The sequence below is a fragment of the Rhinoderma darwinii genome, chromosome 2 (genome assembly GCF_050947455.1).
Source record: "Rhinoderma darwinii isolate aRhiDar2 chromosome 2, aRhiDar2.hap1, whole genome shotgun sequence".
Lineage (NCBI taxonomy): Eukaryota > Metazoa > Chordata > Amphibia > Anura > Rhinodermatidae > Rhinoderma > Rhinoderma darwinii.
Genome location: NC_134688.1, coordinates 27092910 through 27115232, shown reverse-complemented (window position 1 = coordinate 27115232; position 22323 = coordinate 27092910). Strand labels below are relative to the sequence as shown.

Sequence of the window (22323 nt, the reverse complement as noted above, 5' to 3'; positions counted from 1 at the left end):
GACGCATCAGCAATTACTTCAAAGCAATATAAGGGAGTTTATCTTTGAAGTTATTAAATAAGAAACCAGCTGTGAGAATTTTTTTATCAAACCTTTTCAACTGGTGCTCAAAAGGGAATTTGGGAACTCGGATAGACTCCTTTAACAACTGATGCCCTAACAAAAAGAAGTCAACCGGCGGCGCTAAAAGGTGTGCCGTAAGGCTGGATTCACACATCACGTATTTGTTGCAGATTTTAGAGCCAAAGCCAGAAGTGGATCCAGAAGGAAGAGGTCGTCAGAGAGAATATTTAATATTTCCCATTTCTTTTGAAACCACTTCTGGCTTTGATTCAAAAATCTGCATCAAAATCTGCAACCAAATCTGGAACAAATATACGATGTGTGAATTCAGTCTAAATGTTCAGCCACGTAGATGTATCCACGGCTCCTTACAAACTAAAGTGCTGAGATTACGGCCATGTAGGAAACTAAATTAACATACAGGGTAAAAGAGGACCCACTGGCCATGAATCCCGGAAAATTCTCAGATCGATCTCTGCTTTATTGTGTGACGTGAGCTGGGCTTGTATTGATAAGATGAGGAAGCTATTCTTGAAGACCCATCTCACCCTGGATTTGATCGTGCCCATGGTGCACATATGTCTTGTGTCACAAACGACTTTCCAAGTATGCCGACAAGTGCCACAACCGATCAATTCCAACACGGCAGATTGACTTTTTCAGATATCTGCCTTTGGTCAGTGTGTCATGCTCTTCTGCGGCACTACAAATGGAAGGAAAGAAGAAGCATGTATGAGCGCTGTAATGGCAGCCATAACTGGTGTCAAACTGGATCGGATACCCAAGAACCCCGATTACACCAAGAATACCAGAAAATGGCACAGAAGACATCTCAGGACTTTACATCATCGGGTATTTTTGGACTGTCCGTGCACATGTTGTCAACTAGAGAGCACGCTATATTACAAGTTCTCTTCCATTTGAGCTGCACTTTGGAATTTTCAAATAAATTAAAATGAAGAAGACGGTGATAGGTCTACAAGTTTTTTCCGAGAACTTCCGATTTCCATGTTCCAGCACACATAGCTGAGATTATTCTAAAACGGTTTCTTATTATAATGCCAATTACAGTTAAGCTTCCACACATACACAAGTGTTTTCAGAGCGCAACGATTTTTATTTTGTCAGTATCCCAAGGTCTTTGTGGTACGAGTCTGCCAGACTGTGTGGTGCCAGTCCTGAGATATTAACTAAAAATGTAAGATAACAATTTGCACTCATACTTGGTTGTTTGAAAGATATACCCAGTTCCTAAGTTTTTCTTTGACCATGCATTGGCCTTTCCTTTGATGCTAAAACAAGCTCCACTCTTCTGGGAAGACCGTCCACTAGATGTGCATCTATTTGGCCCAAGGGCATTAAATAGGTTGGCAATGAAGTTGGATGGTACCTGGCTCCCAGTCACCATTCAAGCCAAAGCTGTTGGATGGGGTTGAGGTCAGGTCACTGTGCAACCAGTGAAGTTCTTCCTCACAAAACTCTTTAAACTATTTTTGTGGACATTGCTTTGTGCACGAGGCACAGTAATGCGGAAGCAGGAAAAGGTCTTCTCTAAACTGTTGCCAGAAAGTTATTGTAAATTTAAGATTCCCCTTCACCGGAACTAAGAATGTAATCGGCCAAAACATTAATTTTTGTAACCAAATGTTAGAGCCGGTGCCATTCATCAATGGAAAAGTGGCCGCGTCTGAGCACTTACCCTCCATTAAAGTTTTCTTAGTTAATGAAAGGCTCTAAAACTTCCATTTATTTTAGAAATTGCCATGGCTGCATTATTAATGGTTGGCACTGACATATTCTCGTGATCAATGGGGATGTGGCCAGTTTTATGACAATTAAAAATGACATTTTTTTTTTTACTAGACAAAATAAAAAAAATACATACAGTTTAAAAAATTGGATTTGTTTCTCAACCCCAATCCCACCAAATCCACCCACAAGAAAGAGGAGGGGGAGAGAGAAAAAAAATACATCCTTACCTCCCCCTACAACCTAAAAATGCAGAGGAAGGCTCTGGCCCCTCCAAATATCAGGTGGAATGGCCATGGAGACTTCTAAAAGACAGTGGGGGGAATATATATATATATTTCTAGCATAAAAAAAGTCACAAAATTTAGCCTTTGCCATAGTTGCACTAAAATTTACGACTTTTTATTTTTCTCACCGCTTTCCGAAAGCGGCAAGAGATGGGGTAAAGTTTAGAGGGGACGAGGCCTCCGCCGGAATGACAAGTTTATCATCATTTACACCAGAAACTGGCTTATAGCAGGTGTAGATTTGCATTTCTGTCACACAGACAACCATAGATGCACCAAATATATTAAGAGGTGTTCACCTCTTAATACATTTAGCACATTTTCCGCCAATGTAGATTAATTTAAAGAGGTTTTCCAGTCATAAGATATTGATAGCCTATCCTCAGTAGAGGCCATCAATATCTGATTGGTGGGGGTCAGACTCTTGGAACCCCGATCAGCTGTTTTGAAGGTTCCGAGGCACTCATTACTCTCACTGCTCGTACTGTGAATCGCCGACACACTTGTAGTAGCGGTTATCACAGTATTACAGCTTTCTGCCATTCACAAGTCTGTTGGCGGTTCACAGTACAAGCAGATAAGGAGTGCCGTGGCTTCTTCACAATAGCTGAGGGGTGTCGGGAGTCGGACCCCCAACGATCAGATATTGATGGCCTATCCTTAGGATAGGCTATCAATTTCTTACGACTGAAATACCCCTTTAAGGCTGGCGTTTGAATTGCCATTCTTAATATTTTCCTCCCAGTGTGGATGAATATCTGCTCAGGTAGGCTGCAACACTCAGGCTAAAGATTAATACTGTTCTCCAGCAAATTAATGTATGAGGTTTTGATCGGTGGGAGTCCATATGCTGAGACCCCTACCAATTGCTGAAACGAAGGGGCAGTAGCGATCAGCCGGGCACCGTGCCCCTTCAGCTGTAAAGGGATCTCTTCGACTCTCCTTGGAGAGATGCGGTTAGCCGAAGACCGGCTCATACACTTCTATGAGCCCGCCTCCATCTAACCACATCTCTCCAAGGAGAGCCAACGTGATCCCATCACAGCCGAAGAGGCACATCGCTCGGCTGAGAACTTCTGGGTGTCTCTGCACCCGGACTCCACTGATCAAAACGTATGACATGTCACTACGACATTTCAAAAGTTTGATGTAAAACGATAAAATTATCTAAAATAACAAAGGCTTTTGTTAGTCATACACATATGATAGCTGTCTATAAAATTATGGTTCGGTCCGAAGTTTCCTCGACTCCCCCATAAACATACAGAGCACGGATTGGCAGGATCTTATCTCCCAAAGAAACAAGGGATTGGGCTTGTTGAAATCCAAAATGTCCATTCCTTGTTTCTGCCAACAGTAGACATCAAAGGACGATGGTGTGGCCCTCATGCAGTTTGCAAACCTTTTCCAATTGTTCTGTCTGCAGAAGACTTGCCAGCTAAGCCCAACATCCAAGTTTAGCCACACCCCCAGTCTATCTCCAGCGAAAGATGGAGGGGACCTAGATGAGATAGACACCTGTTTTACCGGCTGGGTTTCTAGAAAACGATTGGATCTAGGAGCTTAACTGACCAAAAAGGTAATTTTTATTTTCATCCTGAATTTTTTAACTCCTTCAATTTTAGGTTTTGTGTCCCTTTAAATTTAAAATTCCCCTCAATTAACACCTTTATAGGAGGCAACACATAAAGAAGCCCGGCCAGCGGTCTGAATCATTGCAGTGTTATTATCACTGAGCCTTTCTGGTTGAAACAACAATTTCAACCGAGACTTCCTGTGCTGTATGACTTCTCGGGCAGAATGTAATCTGAGCCGTGAACATTTCACTGGACTAAACATAAACATGTTCCATTCATCTCCTGTTTCCTGCAGGTATCACTTCTGCTGAGCCGTGATAACGTCCAGTGCCAAGTATTAAACTAGGGACCCTTGCGCCAGGGGAGGAGAAAGGACATTACCCTGCAATGAATGTCTCAATGCTTGCACTTTTTCTTTCCAGCAACTCCCAGGATACTAAAAATAAACCCGGATAACTATTTTCTCACGATCTGCAGAGATCTCATGAGGGTCAGCCCCAAATTACGCGTAGATTTTTTTAAATGTCTCAGAGTCTAGTAAGTTCCACAAATCTAATGGGTTATTTATAGAAAACAAGCGTCTGCTACTATACAGGACAAGAATCTTTTTTCCTAAAAAGAGGTTACTTTCATGTGTTTTTAAATTAGGCTTTTTTTTTTTTTTAAAAAAACCATGTACAAAGTTTAGAGCCAATGTCGTCTTGTGATACTAAGCCAAAAACGGAGGAGTCCGGGAGAAGGACATTTTTCAAAAACATTTGGCACCTTGTTTGTTTATTAGGTCTATGGTGATCGAGCATCACATGACCGCAGCATCCATTTACTATAGGACGCAGAGACATTTCGGTCATAGTGACACGATCATGTGACCTTTTTTTTTGTAAAATTATCTTATTGAGTTTTGTATTGTACGTATAACAGAGGAACATATGTAATAAGATTTGTTAACAAGAAAAGTTGTTGCAGCATAAATTTTTAACACTCAGGTTAAATCCATAAGACAAATTTAAACTTAAATTGTCCCCCAAATGCAAATGGACACCAGGTATGTACCAAAAGAAGTGATTAAGAACGAGTAGTGCTAAGTAGAATTATCTCATTTGGAAATAAAGTGTTATTTTTTGTTTTTTTAATTCGTTCTATTGTTGTAGACGGCCTAGTGTGTCGGCAATATCTCTAGTTAAATACCAGGTTGTGTATTGAATAGGGGTCATCAATTCCTTAATTTCTTGGGGTTGAAGATTTTTGTAAATAAATATCTTCAATTTCTGGAAAAATTTTGAGGCCTGTGTCTCCACCACCCTCTCGGTCTCCAGCCTATCCATATGAATGATGAATTTCATGTGACCTTAGGTCACTGCAGACTACACATGGCACCAAAGGATACCGGCGGCGATGGGACTAGTAATTTATTTTTGCCATAAATATTTCACAAAGTTTTCGTTTTTCAAAAATGTTCAGATCCTAGACCACAACTATTAAACTGGAATAGATGTGTAAGGTTCTGTTCACATCTGCTTCATGGCTTCCATTTAAGACAGAAGCCTGGATGCTGTTCCGGATCCCGTACGACAGATCCAAGCAGCACCTGACGGATCCCGGGTCTGACAGCGTTATGTCAAGGTTTTTGTCACTTTGAAAGCAAGAATAGCGATGAATGCTGCAGTATACTTGCCAAATTTGATGGAATCCCGAAACGCCAGTGTGAACATAGCCTAAATCTGAATTTACCCCTCTTTCTCTCCCTCCAGTGCTACTACATGTGAAACAATACATTTAGGGAGAAGGGAAGCTGGCCATACAGAATGTAGGCATGTTTATTTCAATAGTGAGAAAAGAATAAGTTGCCTGTAAAGGATCTGCCAGGCACAACTTCTGTGGATACGCCCATAGGTAATCAGTCTGCACCTGAGTCTCAGTCTCTGAGACTGACTCCATCTTCCACCACTCAGGATGGCAAGCTTAGGAGTGGGAGAGCCTATCGCAGCCTGGCCAGACGGAGCTAGCTCCCGCCCTCTGTCTATTTATACCTGCCTTTCCTGTTCCTCCTTTGCTTGTGATTCTTCTCGTGTGGTTTCCTGGCCCAGCTACAGCTTCTAACTATTTGATCCTGCTCCATACTGACCCTGGCTTACTGACTACTCTCCTGCTCTGCGTTTGGTACCTCGTGCACTCCTGGTTTGACTCGGCTCGTTCACCACTCTTTTTGCTCACGGTGTTGCCGTGGGCAACTGCCCCATTTCCCTTAGCTTTGTGTACCCTTGTCTGTTTGTCTCGTGCACTTACTGAGAGTAGGGACCGCCGCCCAGTTGTACCCCGTCGCCTAGGGTGGGTCATTGAAGTCCTCAATCCTGTCTCCTTCCGACTGGAGTTGCCCCCATCTTTTCGTATACACAACGTGTTTCATGCCTCCCTCCTTAAACGCTGCTCCCTGTCCTTGGCTCCCTCGAGGAAACCTCCTGTTCCCGTTCTCACCCCTGAGGGGGTGGAATTCGAGGTGGCCAAGATTGTGGACAGCAAGATGGTCCAAGGCTCCCTCCAGTACCTGGTCCATTGGAGAGGATACGGGCCTGAGGAGAGGACTTGGGTACCCGCCCGGGATGTTCACGCTGGGGTATTGGTCAGGAAGTTCCACCTTCGTTTCCCCAATAAAAGAGGTCCACTTAGAAAGGGTCCGGTGGCCCCTCATAAAAGGGGGGGTACTGTAAAGGATCTGCCAGGCACAACTTCTGTGGATACGCCCATAGGTAATCAGTCTGCACCTGAGTCTCAGTCTCTGAGACTGACTCCATCTTCCACCACTCAGGATGGCAGGCTTAGAAGTGGGAGAGCCTATCGCAGCCTGGCCAGACGGAGCTAGCTCCCGCCCTCTGTCTATTTATACCTGCCTTTCCTGTTCCTCCTTTGCTTGTGATTCTTCTCGTGTGGTTTTCTGGCCCAGCTACAGCTTCTAACTATTTGATCCTGCTCCATACTGACCCTGGCTTACTGACTACTCTCCTGCTCTGCGTTTGGTACCTCGTGCACTCCTGGTTTGACTTGGCTCGCTCACCACTCTTTTTGCTAACGGTGTTGCCGTGGGCAACTGCCCCATTTCCCTTAGATTTGTGTACCCTTGTCTGTTTGTCTCGTGCACTTACTGAGCGTAGGGACCGCTGCCCAGTTGTACCCCGTCGCCTAGGGCGGGTCGCTGCAAGTAGGCAGGGACAGAGTGGCGGGTAGATTAGGGCTCACTTGTCCGTTTCCCTACCCCTATCATTACAGTGCCAGCACTTATTTCCAAGTGAAACAAAGGTTTGGGCATGTTGAAATCCAACAACAGGCCATCAATGCGTGATCAGTGGAAATTTGTCCCCTGGAGACCCCGCCGGTAAGTAGAATAGAGCATCGCGGCCTATTCACTGCTGTAACCAACACAGCACTGTCCGTGTGAATGGATGATAGCAACTCCGTGTTGGATATTGCAGTCTCTTTTTCTGTTGACTGAGGGGGGATAGAAGGGGTTAGACACCCACCACTCACACACTGATGCTCTATCCTATGGATAAGCCATTAATGTTATAACCTGGTAAACCCATTGAAGCACTTCATAGCAGTGGTGTACCTCCAATGGAGGCGGCAGATCTCGCCACTGCTATGGGGACAGAGGGGGCCCCAGGACTGAATAGCCCCGACCCACCCATATCCTGTCCCATTAACGATGACCGGGCACCTGAAATCAATTGTATCCGTGTCTTAAAGACACAAATGCAATTGAAAATGTTTCCAGCACTGCACCGCCGCATGGTGCATTCTTTGTGACACAGGTGGCATTTCACAGAAGTCTGGCTGGAAGAGGTCAGGGTGGCAGCAGGGCATGGGAGCAGCGTTGGACTGTTGGCAGGTGAGTATTTCATTCCTTACCAGGGGGCACTTTAAAATTCAGGGGGCACGGTGTGGTCTCTATTGAAAACAATGGACTTAAGTGGACAACCACTGATATCAATGAGTCCCTTAGCTAGGACAGGCTTTTATATACAGTAGATCAACTTCTAACTGCCCTTGTAAACCAGCAATAGCAGAGGAAAATTGTTGGCCATGCCAAGTCTCGTGGACGTTATTGTGATATCCACATACTTTGTCCCATGTTGATCTATTTTGGATGTTCTTTGCTGAAATGAGCAGCTGGGTTAAAGAGGCTCTGTCACCAGATTTTGAAACCCCTATCTGCTATTGCAGCAGATCGGCGCTGCAATGTAGATTACAGTAACGTTTTTATTTTTAAAAAACGAGCATTTTTGGCCAAGTTATGACCATTTTTGTATTTATGCAAATGAGGCTTGCAAAAGTCCAAGTGGGCGTGTATTATGTGCGTACATCGGGGCGTTTTTAATACTTTTACTAGCTGGGCGTTCTGACGAGAAGTATCATCCACTTCTCTTCAGAACGCCCAGCTTCTGGCAGTGCAGACACACAGCATGTTCTCGAGAGATCACGCTGTGACGTCACTCACTTCCTGCCCCAGGTCCTGCATCGTGTCGGCCACATCGGCACCAGAGGCTACAGTTGATTCTGCAGCAGCATCAGCGTTTGCAGGTAAGTAGCTACATCGACTTACCTGCAAACGCTGATGCTGCTGCAGAATCATCTGTAGCCTCTGGTGCCGATGTGTCCTCGCTCGTCCGACACGATGCAGGACCTGTGAGTGACGTCACAGCGTGATCTCTCGAGAACACGCTGTGTCTGCACTGCCAGAAGCTGGGCGTCAGAACTTCTCGTCAGAACGCCCAGCTAGTAAAAGTAGTAAAAACGCCCCGATGTACGCACATAATACACGCCCAGTTGGACTTTTACTTTAAACACGCCCACTTGGACTTTTGCAAGCCTCATTTGCATAAATACAAAAATGGTCATAACTTGGCCAAAAATGCTCGTTTTTTTAAAAATAAAAACGTTACTGTAATCTACATTGCAGCGCCTGTCTGCTGCAATAGCAGATAGGGATTGCAAAATCTGGTGACAGAGCCTCTTTAAGTATGGACAATGGATTGTGAGCTCCCTGGATATTAATCTATATGGGTGGAGGTGGGAAGAGCATGGCGTCCGCCTGTACTCCATGCAGGACTGCAACTAATGGTCAAATTAAAGGAGACTGCGATAAGTGGTGCCAATAACCTTGTTTTACGTCACAAACAAACATATTTACAATACAAACATCCCTTTGAACACCAAACCACTGTATCTCCAGGGCGTTGTCTGCTCCTTTAAATAAATAGCTGCCTAACTTATGCGTACAGACGGTGTCTGACTGTCATTTCAAAAAGCCCCCTTAATTCATGAATAATGCCTCGCCTTGCCCAAAAATACCTAGAATATTGGCCATTTCCCACTAGACTCTCAAATTGCGAAAAATAAAAATGAAAAATTGCATTTTGGAAAATCTTTACTTCTATTGTTAGCCAGACTGCCATTCTTGGATAAAACAAACCTACACAACACAAAAAATTCAGTGAGGGAGAGGAGATGGAGATGGACTACAACCGGCTGATTCAGTCCAGCTTCAATTACTGTCAAGTAGATTCAGGGATTCTCCTGGAAAAACTAGACCTTTTCCCTTTTAGCAATGCAGGAACTTGTATTTGCGCTAAAAAATTTTTTTCCGATTAATGAAATCTGTTCCTGCGCGGCTTCCCCTGGACTGACGGTTTAATCCGGTCCACCTGCATAGGAACCTCGGGTGGAGCAGTAGAAGTAGGCAAGAGGGGTTGCTGGAAGTTGGGTGCCAGTCTAGGACTCCGTCTCCATTGTCGAACCTCCTGAGATCTTTCCTTGAGCTTTATATCCACTCGAGTGGCAAGTAGAATCAGGTTGTCCAAGGTAGATGGTAGATCCCAGGCAGCAAGTTCGTCCTTGATCTCGGGTGATAGCCCATGCCAGTAGGGAGATACCAACGCCTCATTGTTCCAGGACAGTTCTCCTGCCATGGTCCGGAACTGGATGGTGTAGTCGTCCACGGAGGCATCTCCCTGTGGAAGGTTCAGCATAGCAGTGGCTGCCAACGAGACTCGTCCAGGCTCCTCGAACATCGTACGAAATAACTGCACGAACCCCTGGAAGTCTTGGGTCTCGGGTCCCTGTCGTTCCCAGATTGGGTTCGCCCACGCCAGGGCCTTGCCGGCAAGTAACGAGATAATGAAGGCAATCCCGGCTTCGTCTGAAGGAAATGCTCTGGCGCGCAGGGTGAAGTGGATATGACACTGGTTAAGAAATCCCCTGCACTGCTTGCGTCTCCATGGAAACGAGGTGGCAGCGAGAACAGAGGATCAGAACCGGAGCTGCCAGGAGGTGTAGCAGGAGGTTCAATTGGAGGAACTTGAACAGGAACAGAGAAGGAAGCAGCTAGCGGCCCAAGCTGCTGTGCCATGGAGTCTACTGCCACAAAAAGTTGATCCTGTCGTGCTCGCAGATTCTGCAGGTCCACCTGCATGGCTTGGGAGGGTGACAGACCTTGCAATTGACCAGCGGGATCCATGGCCTGAGCGTACTGTCACGGTGTGGGGTGTGGACCCACTGGGCCATTCCGCGTAGCGGATAGGCAGCTGGCCAACCAGGTACAATACAATGTCTATAGTCCAGAAAGGGTACCTGTGGCAATGTAGACAGTAGCAGTGATTCAGGCTGAACATAAGACTACGGCAGTAGCCAGACAACCGGTGGGTGTAACACAGTAGATGTAGTGAAAGACACAGCTCGACTTCAACTCTAGACGGCACAGAGGCACGGTAGCACAGGATACAGGGTCAGGGGCGTAGCTAGAGGCTCATGGGCCCCGATGCAAAAATTCTTACTGGGCCCCCCCCCCCCCCGCAAACTTCTCATGGCCGACGGTCCGCAGCTTTCAGCTGCATCGCTGGGTCTCCTAAGTGACCCAACAATGCAGCACTAGCAGCCGGGGGCGTCACGAAGGCTGGGTTCACACACACTATTTACGGTCGTAATTCGGGCGTTTTAGCATTGAATTACGTCCGAAAATGCGGCTCAAAAGCGTCGGCAAACATCTGCCCATTCATTTGAATGGGTCTTACGATGTTCTGTGCCGACGGTCATTTTTTTTACGCGCCGCTGTCAAAAGGCGGCGCGTAAAAAAGACGCCCGCGTCAAAAAAGTGCCTGTCACTTCTTCAGACGTAAATAGAGCCGTTTTCCATGGACTCCATGGAAAACCAGCTTCAATTACTTCCGTAATGGAAGCAGCAAAAGACGCCTGCACATGCCATTACGGCTGAAATTACGGTGCTGTTTTCTCCTGAAAACAGCAGCGTAATTTCAGCCGTAACAGACGCTGCCGTGTGAACATACCCTCAGGGCTTAAAATGTCAGGGAAATAGCTCCAATACATATGTGTCCGCCCCAAAAAAAGTGTGTATATGAGACAGCATAGCATATCTATAGCACTACGACCCTATAAACTATGGATAGGATTAGATACATTGGCTCAGCAGACAGTATCACACATGATAGGATTAGATAGTGGCTCAGAAGGCAGTATCACACATGATAGGATTAGATACAGTGGCTCAGCAGACAGTATCACACATGATAGGATTAGATACAGTGGCTCAGCAGACAGTATCACACATGATAGGATTAGATACAGTGGCTCAGCAGACAGTACCACACATGATAGGATTAGATACAGTGGCTCAGAAGGCAGTATCACACATGATAGGATTAGATACAGTGGCTCAGAAGGCAGTATCACACATGATAGGATTAGATACAGTGGCCCAGCAGACAGTATCACACATGATAGGATTAGATACAGTGGCTCAGCAGACAGTACCACACATGATAGGATTAGATACAGTGGCTCAGAAGGCAGTATCACACATGATAGGATTAGATACAGTGGCCCAGCAGACAGTATCACACATGATAGGATTAGATACAGTGGCTCAGCAGACAGTACCACACATGATAGGATTAGATACAGTGGCTCAGAAGGCAGTATCACACATGATAGGATTAGATACAGTGGCTCAGCAGACTGTATCACACATGATAGTATTAGATACAGGGCCCAGCTCGCTGACATTGCGGCTCCAGCGCTGGACCCAGGAAAGGTAAGAATAATAATTTTGCTTCTTTATGTGTTACTGATTATTTTTGTGTGTTTGTTTACAGGTTCGGTTGTTTGACTTCGGATACGAGGACTTCAATGACGGCGTTTTTTTTATTCTCAATAAAATGGTTAATGAGGGTTGTTTTTTTATTTCAATAAAATATTTTTTCTATGTGCTTGTATCTTTTTAAACTTTATTATCACCGCCTTAGTAATGGCCGCCGGCTGATTGACAACCTCCATTACTAAGGCGGGGCTTAATGTTAGCCGGTGCAGAGGCTACACTAACCCCCATTATTACCCCGGTACCCACCGCCACCAGGAGTACTGGGAAGAGCCGGGTACGAACCAGTACCCGACCATCTGTAGTGACGGGCAGGCACCGGGGTGGCCGCAGGCTGGTAGTATTAGGCTGGGGAAGGCCAAAAACAGTGGCCCTTCCCACCCTTGTAATGCTTCCTGCTGCTGCTGTGTTGTATCTGGCTGGTTATGAAAATTGGGGGGGACCCGACATCGTTCTTTCCAATTTTTTATTTTTTTTTAAATGACGTGGGGTCCCCCCCATTTTTCATAACCAGCCAGATACAATAAAGCAGCAGCAGCCTAGCATCACCAGGGTAGTAGGGGCCACTGTATCTGGCCTTTCCCCTCCTGATACCAGCCTGCGACCACCCCAGTGGCCGACCATCACTACAAATGGTCAAGTACTGGATCGTACCCGGCTCTTCCCAGCACCCCTGGGTGCCGGGGTAATAAAGGGGGTTAGTGTTAGCCTCTGCATCGGCTAACACTAAGCCCCGCCTTAGTAATGGATGCTGTCAATCAGCCGGCGGCCATTACTAAGGCGGTGATAATAAAGTTTAAAAAAAAACACAAAGACATAGAAAAAATATTTTATTGAAATAAAAAAATAAAAACACACAACCCTCATTAACCATTTTATTAATAAAAAAAAAAAGCTGTCATCGAAGTAGTCCTGGAATCCCTGTAGTCCATGACCGAACCTGTAAGAAAACACACAAAAAATGATTAGTAACACGTGTTAGGGTATGTGCACACACACTAATTACGTCCGTAATTGACGGACGTATTTCGGCCGCAAGTACCGGACCGAACACAGTGCAAGGAGCCGGGCTCCTAGCGTCGCACTTATGTACGATGCTAGGAGTCCCTGCCTCGCTGCAGGACAACTGTCCCGTACTGAAAACATGATTACACTACGGGACAGTTGTCCTGCAGCGAGGCAGGGACTCCTAGCGTCGTACATAAGTATGATGCTAGGAGCCCGGCTCCCTGCACTGTGTTCGGTCCGGGACTTGCGGCCGAAATACGTCCGTCAATTACGGACGTAATTAGTGTCTGTGCACATACCCTAAGGCTTAGATACAGGGCCCATGTGTGATACTGTCTGTGGGACCCTGTATCTAAGCCTACCACAACGTAGGCTTAGATACAGGGTCCAGCAGACAGTAATCTTATACAGTATAAGATTACTGTGTGCTGGGGCCCTGTATCTAAACCTAGTGTGGTAGGCTTAGATACAGGGCCCAGCAGACAGGATCACACATGGGCCATGTATCTAAGCCTACCATGTGATTGGCTTAGATAAAGGGCCCAGCAGACAGGATCACACAATCTGTGATCCTGTCTCATGGGCCCCCTAAGCCTGCTACATCGTAGGCTTAGGGGTTGTGCAGTCCCTAAACATTGATGGCCTATCCTCAGGATAGGCCATCAATAGCTGATGTGTCGCCCGGGACCCGCAAATCAGCTGTTTTGAAGGGGACGCAGCACTCGTACGAGAGCTTCTCCCCTTCATTTCACTACTTGCTCACACTGTGAATCGCCGACACCGATTCACAGTGTGACCGGAATGAAGGGGAGCAGCTCTCGTACGAGTGCTGCGGCCCCTTCAAAACAGCTGATTGGCGGGTCCCGGGAGTCGGACCCCGCCAGTCAGGGCTAAGCTTACCTTCCTCTTCGGCCGCGGCGGGAGTTCTGTAGTCTCGATGCTGTGCGCGGCGGCATAGCGCTGTGACGTCATGCGCTGCGCACAGCGCCTGACATCAGGACCTCCGCTGCGATCCGGAACCAGGAAGGTAAGTAAAGTATGTTACTATAGTAACAGGGGCCCGCGGCCCGAGTTACTATAGTAACTTTTTATTGATGTGGTGCGGGGGGCCGTGGGCCCCCCTGGCTTCGGGGCCCGGTCGCAATTGCGACCGCTGCGACCCCTATAGCTACGCCAGTGTACAGGGTACAGGCAGCAGGAACGGGTAACACTGGGAACTGAAAAAAACACTAGGAGACCATTTGCAAGACAAACTTTAGGTACACAACAACGCTCAGGCAATGTTCAAGAGGGCAGAGCCCTTTTTATAGTCCAGCAGCATTCTGGACTGATTGCAGATCTCCTGCAATTGTGCGCGCACTGACCCTTTGAGGCCGTGCGCGCCCGCCCTGCGGGAGACAGTCTCTGATGCAGGAAGTGAGTGCCGGCGTCTCCCAGGAGGGAGATGCCGTCGAGAACTCACGTGTCCATGGCCGCGGCCGTCAGAGGGTAAGTCAGAATCACGGGCCGCAGCCATAGACGTTACAGCCTAGAGTAAATCTTTATGTCTAGTGGATAGAGTTTGTAGCAAATCCATACAAGGAAAGCAACTGGCCACTAGAGATCAATTAAAAGAACAAAAACATTAGTTTAGTCTCAAAAACATAAGACAAAAAAAATTCCCAAATCATGACCAGAAATCAAACCACAATCCAACTAAATGTATTTCACAGGAGATCTGAACCTTAAAGCAGTGAAAGGAGCTTCTCATCATCTAAACATTTGTCTCAGGACTTGTACACAAGTTCCTCTCTTCATCCGAGACACTGTCCTCCCGAGAGTAAAACAAAAGGATATCGTCACATGGTCAGGATTTGCACTAGGCAAATCTGCAGTGGATTTTCAGGATAATTTGCGTCAGAAGGCAACAGCGCCCCTCTGTTTCAGCGATGGTGGGGGGCTCAGCAACCGGACCCCACTAATTCAAAAATTTGTCTATGTCAGAGACATGCCAGAAGTTTTGATCTCCAAAATCATAAATTATCCACAGGATAGGTGACAATTTTCTGATCACTGGGACTCCAACCGATCGTGAGAACAGTGGTCCCGAGGACCCAGATCCTCCTCACTGCTCGACCGCAGTGTGGAGGTCATTGAATGGAGCGGTGGTCGAGCATGCGTGCTGCTGCTCCGTTCAAAGCCTATGGAGACGGAAACAGCTGAATATAGTTCTCGGCTGTTTTTGTCATTCTCATAGACAGTGAATGAAGCGACAAGCCCATGCTCGACCACCATTCAAGCTTCTCCACACTGCGAGGGGGTGTAGTGAGAAAGATCAGGGGGTTCGAGACCACCGTTCCCTTGATCAGTGGCGCCCCCAGTGATCAGAGAATTTTTACATATCCTGTGTATAGGTGGTAATTTATGATTTTGGGAATACCCCTTTAAGGGTATGTCCACAAACACCTTAAACACTGCAGAATTTCTGTCCAGGTTTTCCGTGCAGAAATTTTGAAGTGTTTTTGCAAAAATTGACATACTGCAGATTGAGAATTCGCATCGCAGGTCAATTTGTGCACCGGTATTCTGCTGTGTGGTTTTTTTCTGCAGTGCTGCTGCTGTAATACTCTGCAGAATTTCTGCCATGTTTATGCTGTTTGTGGACGTACCGTTAGTCTTCAGAAGTTACAGAAAGAGACAAGCAAATAGCGCACAAGCACGACCACCTGTCTATTCAAGTATAAGGGGAATGCAGCGGCAGGGAATCAGCGAAAAGAACCCTGTTATCCAGATAGTTCAGAGTCCCAGATTGGGGACCGGAAACTATCGGGAATTTAGAGAATATCTTGTAGATAATACAATCTATTGTTATCTGTTATCAGCCATTTCATGATCAGAAGATGCTGACTGTAGCATTCTTCTAAGGGATAACAGAAAAATACCTGCCTCCCTGGTCACTACTCCGGCTCCATATGAGTGACAACAGCAGTATGGAGATCTGGAGTCCTTAACCCCTTCACCTCTTGTTAGGCAGTTACCTAAAGCCTACCAAAAAACTTGCAAGAAATATTCATTACGACAATTTTATGCCGTTTTGCGTTTTCCCCCTCCTCCTCCTCCATTAACTTCAATAGGGAAAAAACCTATGTAAAAAAAACGACCACGGTTTTTACATGTGGCACTGCAACTGCGGCTTCACTTAGAATCGGTTCTAGGAGAAATTTCCTAGATCTTCTACTTTGAATAAAAAAATAAAAATCACAGGCAGGTTGCCCAGAGAGCTTATTAAAGCAACGAAAGTTATTCCACGTCCAAGTGAAAAGTAAGTGCCCCCCAAATCCTATCATTTGATATTAGTCCTTGAGGAAGTTTTGGCCACTCTTCTCTGCAGAACTGCTTTACCGCAGAGACACATCAGGAGGTTAGAAGTGTAAATGAGTGAAGTTTGGAGTGAGGAACAATACCCTGCATGTCTTTGTCCCTGCCTTCAAGGGTTAAATCTTAAACGACGACTCTTTCTGCTGCTAAATACGGTCCAGATGTTTTCTGTAGAAATGCACCGGGTAACAATAGAACTCACGTGAAGAGGTAACCGGAACCCGCCATCCCAAAAATATCACACAATACGTTCTAGACCCGTGAAATTCTACTCACTGCTGCAGAACGTTTCCTCGCTGATAAATCCTGAGCGAAAGATGACGATAAAACACCAACCCCAACACGGTATTATGTGCTCTGTCTGCTTCCATATCCTGTCCTCCTTCTCTGCGCCCCTCCTGCCTTCTCTTCCTTCCGTCTATCTCCAGAACACAGATATAATGCCCTTACTGAGCCACGAGTCTACCTGCTGCCGACAGAGGGACTGCGGAGCGCAGCTCAGGGACTGGCTAATTATGGTCACGGGCTTCAAAAGAGAATCCCAGCCCACGGTGGACATGAAAAACATTAGATGAGTCAAATTGACCAGAGTGGCGCACGCTGTATGATAAATTTGGCGCATCTTGCTCGACATGTTTAACAGTTTCTCTTTTTAACGCCACCTCCTGGTTAGCTTACTTTACATGTAGGACGGAAGTCGTAGAGGGAAGTATAGAGCTGGCTCGCGGGCTGACCCCGCTCCCTACACTCCAGGTGTCAGAGTTGAATTACAGCAGAAACCCTGCTCTAGCGGCTGGGATCGGAGATAACTCAGATCCCAGACATTTAACTGCTCAGATGCCGTGATCAATGGCGGCTATGGCATCTAAGTCGTCAGACAGTGGTGGGTGGTGGCCCCCTCTGTTACCCCATCACCCCACCCTGCAACGCGATAGAGGGTGCCCATGGTTATCAGGGCAGCCTGGTGACCGAATGAAGGCCCCCCAGGTATGCCATCTTTGTCCAGAGTGTGGACTTAATAGGAGAAAGAAAAAAAGCACAATACAGAAGTATTGCAGTGTATTGTACCAGCAATCTAACGATCAACAGTTCAAGTCCTCTAGTGGCACGGACATTGTTTTTTAAATAAAATTTCCCCAAAAAATATTTAACATTAAAAAAAAAAAACTTTTCCCATTTTCTCCCAGAAGATATGTAAACTATGAAAAAAATGAACGTAATTGGTATCGCTGCTTCCATAAAAGTCGGAACTATTGTAATAACAGTATTTTTTCGACAGTGAACATCGGACGGACCACAACTGGTCTACCATTTATCACCTATAAAGTGAATAGGTGAAAAATGCTTTAGGCTGGAATACCCCTTTAAGAAGTATTTGCGCCACCATCATTCTCCCTGAGCTATTTTTTGGGCGGCTCCAGTATTTTTGCACAGGATGGATGGTACAACTGATGCTGCGCTATTCTCCCCCAGATCCATTCAGACTACAGTGAGACCTCTCCATAAAACCACCTCTTTTAGTAGTCCACCCCCGACACATTTTCGTTTCACCATATACTTTGCATGCTGCATATCTTCTTTGAGAAGACCTCCCCCCCCCCCCCCCCCAGAAGACCACTTTTAAATACAGTTTTGGCATGTGCCCAGTACCCGCCATCTACTCATTGCTAGTAACTAGATGCCAATGGGTACTGAGTAAATAAATAATCAGATCTGTGACATCATATTACACAGATACTCAGACGCCTGTACCTATGTGCAAACCTACCCCTCCACCTAGGGAACGGATTAAAGGGGGATGTCTTATGAAGACGATCCCTTTTTAAAAAGAAGGCAGACCCATTGCAGCTCTACCCCGACTATCAGCTGCTATTGCCAGGGAAAAGCCTTGTCTGGAAATGTATAAATGGCTGACCATGTTTGGGCCAGGTCTAACAGCCTTTTTGCAAGCAATTCTCCGTTCTGGCTCATAGAGGAGGTTCCCGAGCGGCGGACTCCCCCTCTATGACATCCATATGCGCTAACAGAGCATATGGATTAAGACAGCCCCTTTAAAATTGTTGCCGCAACCTTGTACCTAGCTACCAGGAGGGGTTTGTTGGCGCCCCTCTCCTGGCACTAGCTACTGGTAGCAGATCGGGGGTGCCAGGGCAGGGCGCAGGTGCAGGACTGTGCTATGTCCACACTGCAGTCACTGTCGACACGTTGAAGTCTATAAAGTGTGTGTGTGTGTGTGTGTGTGTGTGTGTGTGTGTGTGTGTGTGTGTGTGTGTGTGTGTGTGTGTGTGTCAGCAGAATCCTGCTACCGAGGCTTCCGACATCTCAGCTCCGGAGCTGAATTCTTAATACTAGTGTATTACATGCAGAACTTTTAATGTCTAATTTATAGGAACCTGAGAAACCTTGTAAAATGAAAGTTTTGATTGCGAATATTTATTACGGTGCCTTTCAGACTATGCTGTGGAAGCACAGAGCTTGCTAGGCAGCCTACAAATAAGTTTGGACTGCTGCCTAGCGACCAGCAAGAGTGACCACCCTGAATCTGCGAAGGTTTGTGATCGTGAACTGCTCCAAATTTCAAGGGTATGTAAACCTTTGCAACAAACACACATTCAGTGGGTTAGAAAAAAGTAGGGGACATATGGAAAGGAGTATGACTGCAGTAAAAAGGTTGTTGTAGTCTGTAACCATGGAGACACATAGGTTTGCATAGCAGCTGTAGACACAAAACGTTAGGAGATTTTTAATCAAAACTATTTGCAAAGTTGCTTAATTTTTTTTCTTTCTTTTTTGATGTATTAGTGCACTCACGTAGCATTGACACCTGGTATAATGCATGACTTTACAGCACATAGACTAGCATTGAGTTTCACTTCAATAACGGAGAGACCCCAAATAGTTGTAGCTGAACACCACATGTCCATTAACGTCTATGGAGAGAAGACATTAAAGTCAAGGCGCCCTGGCACTGGACAGTAGCTCTGAAGCCAAACACCTACATAATGAATCAACATGCTACTTGACACCCAAAGCATCCGAGCCAGTGATGATGTTAAAATCCACATCTGCAGACTGTGAACAGTGCACCCCCCACCTGAACCTGACACTAAGCTGTCAAGGTGTAAACATCTGCCGTGGCACGTGTATATGGCCGCTTCTACTGTATGTCGTTCTTTAACTCTTCTGGATTGGAGCAAATCGCCCCCAAGAGCTGTAGGTTAAACAGAAATCATAGCAGAAATGAAAAGTAATACTGATGTAGCAGAGCTGATCGGTATTCCAGTATCACTATACGTGCCTTAATGTATAGGGGTTTAATTTTACACAAGGAATACTACTAATCATACTACTATAATAACACTGACGATGATCTGTATAAATAAATGACCTGGTAGCCGGAGGTGTCGCAAGACTTTCCTACACCTGGGTAACAGATTAAAGGGGATCTCTTATGAAGCCAGACCCGAGGCCCAGCAGCTCTACCCCCACCTATCTGATATTCCCAGGGAAGCCTCATCTGGAAATGTATGAATGGCTGACCATGTTTGGGCCAGGACTGCCAGTCTTTTCGTAAGCCGCTCTCCATTCTGACTCATAGAGGGGGTCCAGAGTGGGGGCCTAATAGGGCGTATGGGTGAAGACAACCCCATTTAAGTTTGTTGCTCTTAGGGTATGTTCACACGCTCTATTTACGGACGTAATTCAGGCGTTTTACGCCTCGAATTCTGCCCGAAAAAACGGCTCCAAACATTTTTTTTTACGCGTCGCTGTCAAAAGACGCCCGCCTCAAAGAAGTGCATGTCACTTCTTGGGACGTAATTGGAGCCGTTTTTCAATGACTCCAATGAAAACCAGCTCCAATTACGTACGTAAAAGACACCGCAAAAAACGCGTGTACTTGTCAAAACGTCTGAAATTCAGGAGCTGTTTTCGCCTGAAAACAGCTCTGTAATTTCAGACGTAAATGGCGTTGCCGTGTGAACATAGCCTAACTATCTAGATACCCAAAAAAGCTTGTTGGCGCCCCCTCTTGGCACCCAGTACCAGAGGCACATGTTCTGTCAGCCGCTCCACCAGCTATGTCCCTGCTGGTAGCAGATCAGAGGAGCCAGGGAATGGGAGCTGCATAAGGGACAATAATAATCATGGCGAGGAAGTATTAAGTAATAATAATAATACTTATTAGTGACTGACAGTAGACGAAATGTGCCAGTATGGGGTTACTTTTTGGGCGATACATAACAATAATCATAACAACAATGATATATTTAGTGATAATTCAGATGAGATATTATGCCAAGACACCGGAGATGATGATGATGATAAATGGTGGCAGATAAGAGGTCCAGTGTTTGCAATAATACAAAACAACAAAAACAATAATAGAAATAAAAATAAAAAACTATAATAATACAATAATAAACTATATTAATAATAGTAATAATACATATAAGTCCTAAAACAACAATATTACAAATAATAAACACAATAATAACAATAATACAAGTCCTAAAACAATAATAATACATATAATAAATACAATAATAATCTATAATAGTGACTATAAAATAAAACAATACAATAATAATACATATACTAAGAGTAATAATAATAGTAATAATAATACATATAATAATAGTGACTATAAAATAATACAATAACACATATAACAATAGTAATAATAATACATATAATAACACATATAATAGTAATAATAATAATAATACATATAATAATAATAATAATAATAATAATAATAATAATACATATATATAATAACAGTCCTGTGTGTAGATGTCAGGTGTGTATGTAGCAGAGCTGCACTTTGTGTATAGGACATTATCATTGATAATACTGGTATAGCAGTAACTTGATGTAGTGAGTGGCCTGGCAGCAGGTCAGGGGTGGCAGTCATCTGATGCCAGCGTGCTATGCCCCGGACCCGCTGCCCCCCGCATGTAGGCTGGCACCCCGTCCCTGTGCCCGCACACCACACTACTTTTCCAGGCTCTGCAGAGTGAACTGGAAACAAAGGCGCCTCCTTACCTCTCACACGGGTCCCTGGGAGTAAGTTTGGGTGCAGGGGTGGCAGAGGGCGGCCGGGGGGCTCAGCATGGTCCCGTCACTCCGGGCAGTGAGTACTGCACTCCGGCGCTCTGCACCAACAATCAGCCCCATTCACTGGAATGAGAGGAATGCGCGAGCCGAGCTGGGTCCTAGAGCCGAGTCTCCTCTAGCTGTCTACCGCCCCGGGTCCTAGTGCCGGCGATGGCCTGAACGGTGTCTTAGTGAGTAATGCAGAACAGCCGGCGCAGGGTCCTAGTGCCCCACAGTGTATTCAGTATCAGAAGACGAAGATTCTAATTTCTACTGACGACGCCGGGTCCTAGTGCAGTGTTCCCACTAAATACTCAGATTCCCGGGTCCTAGCGCCTGACGCTACATCTCATCTTTATCTCTTCGTGCTCCAGATACACAAAACCTGCTCGTGTGAATACACAGTAATACTCAATGGCGCTATATGGCACAATACTGTTTAGTAGTCACCAGTTCTTAGTTACATCTTTTTTGGGGAAATCCGAGTGACCACTGTTATTACTTTCCACAGTTGTTATCAAACTTTCTAAGGGCATGTTCACATGTGGCAGAGTTTTTCCGCTGCAAATGTTGGTGCAGATTTCGGGCAATTACGCAACGAATTTGCACCAACATTTGCATATTTGACAGGTAATTCAGACGTTGCAGAAAACACAGCGGTCTTGCCACAGATTTCAGTTTTTGCATTGCAAAGGCTGAAATCCGCAGTGAAATTCCGCTTCTTCTCCGCAACAGACAGTGCATGCTGAGGACTGAAAATTCTGCAGCGCAGTCTATGGTCCGCAGCGGAGTTTTCCGCAACGTCGGAACTAACTTGCCTAAAAATGTATAGAAACAAATGTAAAAAACGGCCGCTGGAGAATTCCACTGCTATTCCGCCACGTCTGACCGTGCCCTTACACTCCTGAATGGCAAATCTGCTGAAATCCGCATTCCAATCTTTTGAATGGTGTTTTTCCAACCCCGTTCACACGCTACGGAAATTTTTTGCGAAGATTTTGGTCTACAGTGCAGAATAAAA

At 45.6% G+C, this 22323-nt stretch overlaps 1 protein-coding gene across 3 annotated transcripts in view; it reads right to left on the bottom strand.

Annotated features, from left to right (window-relative positions):
• Window positions 1–21383, bottom strand: part of AMOTL1 (angiomotin like 1) — an 83634-nt gene extending 62251 nt beyond the window's left edge. For 2 of the 3 annotated variants that reach the window (XM_075851492.1, XM_075851493.1), the window contains exon 1: window positions 21252–21383. The gene's annotated coding sequence lies outside the window, so the exon portion shown is untranslated. Of the gene's footprint in view, window positions 1–16481; window positions 16586–21251 lie in introns of those variants that run through there. The other variant, XM_075851494.1, reaches the window with a different exon arrangement.
• Window positions 21384–22323: the final 940 nt, after the last annotated feature.